This window comes from Anastrepha obliqua, unplaced genomic scaffold (genome assembly GCF_027943255.1).
Source record: "Anastrepha obliqua isolate idAnaObli1 unplaced genomic scaffold, idAnaObli1_1.0 ptg000115l, whole genome shotgun sequence".
Taxonomy (NCBI): Eukaryota; Metazoa; Arthropoda; class Insecta; order Diptera; family Tephritidae; genus Anastrepha; species Anastrepha obliqua.
In genome coordinates this window covers 12,501-15,000 of record NW_026562228.1, presented here as the reverse complement: position 1 = coordinate 15,000, position 2,500 = coordinate 12,501, and positions in this window count along the sequence as shown.

Genomic DNA, 2,500 nt, shown 5'->3' with positions numbered 1-2,500 from the left:
ACTAAAATATATAATAAAGACATTTCAAATCAAACTGAAATGTATTGAAATGAATTTTTCCCATACATTTTTGACAATGTGAGGTGTGCATGGCAAAAAACACTCACGGTGAAGGCATGTGATATAATATGAAAATATCAAAAGTTAACTAACCAATGATATTGAAGCATATAAATCGAATCATAACTATATGAAACTCGAATTTAAGCCATATTAAACTGGTAATATTGTGATTTTATGCCTGGTTTTCCATACGTTAGTTTAAATAGAAAGTTATGGAATATAACCTTGGCATATTGGCACTAAAATATATAATAAAGACATTTCAAATCAAACTGAAATGTATTGAAATGAATTTTTCCCATACATTTTTGACAATGTGAGGTGTGCATGGCAAAAAACACTCACGGTGAAGGCATGTGATATAATATGAAAATATCAAAAGTTAACTAACCAATGATATTGAAGCATATAAATCGAATCATAACTATATGAAACTCGAATTTGAGCCATATTAAACTGGTAATATTGTGATTTTATGCCTGGTTTTCCATACGTTAGTTTAAATAGAGAGTTATGGAATATAACCTTGGCATATTGGCACTAAAATATATAATAAAGACATTTCAAATCAAACTGAAATGTATTGAAATGAATTTTTCCCATACATTTTTGACAATGTGAGGTGTGCATGGCAAAAAACACTCACGGTGAAGGCATGTGATATAATATGAAAATATCAAAAGTTAACTAACCAATGATATTGAAGCATATAAATCGAATCATAACTATATGAAACTCGAATTTGAGCCATATTAAACTGGTAATATTGTGATTTTATTCCTGGTTTTCCATACGTTAGTTTAAATAGAGAGTTATGGAATATAACCTTGGCATATTGGCACTAAAATATATAATAAAGACATTTCAAATCAAACTGAAATGTATTGAAATGAATTTTTCCCATACATTTTTGACAATGTGAGGTGTGCATGGCAAAAAACACTCACGGTGAAGGCATGTGATATAATATGAAAATATCAAAAGTTAACTAACCAATGATATTGAAGCATATAAATCGAATCATAACTATATGAAACTCGAATTTGAGCCATATTAAACTGGTAATATTGTGATTTTATGCCTGGTTTTCCATACGTTAGTTTAAATAGAGAGTTATGGAATATAACCTTGGCATATTGGCACTAAAATATATAATAAAGACATTTCAAATCAAACTGAAATGTATTGAAATGAATTTTTCCCATACATTTTTGACAATGTGAGGTGTGCATGGCAAAAAACACTCACGGTGAAGGCATGTGAAATAATATGAAAATATCAAAAGTTAACTAACCAATGATATTGAAGCATATAAATCGAAGCATAACTATATGAAACTCGAATTTAAGCCATATTAAACTGGTAATATTGTGATTTTATGCCTGGTTTTCCATACGTTAGTTTAAATAGAGAGTTATGGAATATAACCTTGGCATATTGGCACTAAAATATATAATAAAGACATTTCAAATCAAACTGAAATGTATTGAAATGAATTTTTCCCATACATTTTTGACAATGTGAGGTGTGCATGGCAAAAAACACTCACGGTGAAGGCATGTGATATAATATGAAAATATCAAAAGTTAACTAACCAATGATATTGAAGCATATAAATCGAATCATAACTATATGAAACTCGAATTTAAGCCATATTAAACTGGTAATATTGTGATTTTATGCCTGGTTTTCCATACGTTAGTTTAAATAGAAAAAATTTTCGAATATATATACATATATGAAGAATCTATATTCTAATACTAACATGTTATGGAATATAACCTTGGCATATTGGCACTAAAATATATAATAAAGACATTTCAAATCAAACTGAAATGTATTGAAATGAATTTTTCCCATACATTTTTGACAATGTGAGGTGTGCATGGCAAAAAACACTCACGGTGAAGGCATGTGAAATAATATGAAAATATCAAAAGTTAACTAACCAATGATATTGAAGCATATAAATCGAATCATAACTATATGAAACTCGAATTTAAGCCATATTAAACTGGTAATATTGTGATTTTATGCCTGGTTTTCCATACGTTAGTTTAAATAGAAAAAATTTTCGAATATATATACATATATGAAGAATCTATATTCTAATACTAACATGTTATGGAATATAACCTTGGCATATTGGCACTAAAATATATAATAAAGACATTTCAAATCAAACTGAAATGTATTGAAATGAATTTTTCCCATACATTTTTGACAATGTGAGGTGTGCATGGCAAAAAACACTCACGGTGAAGGCATGTGAAATAATATGAAAATATCAAAAGTTAACTAACCAATGATATTGAAGCATATAAATCGAATCATAACTATATGAAACTCGAATTTAAGCCATATTAAACTGGTAATATTGTGATTTTATGCCTGGTTTTCCATACGTTAGTTTAAATAGAAAAAATTTTCGAATATA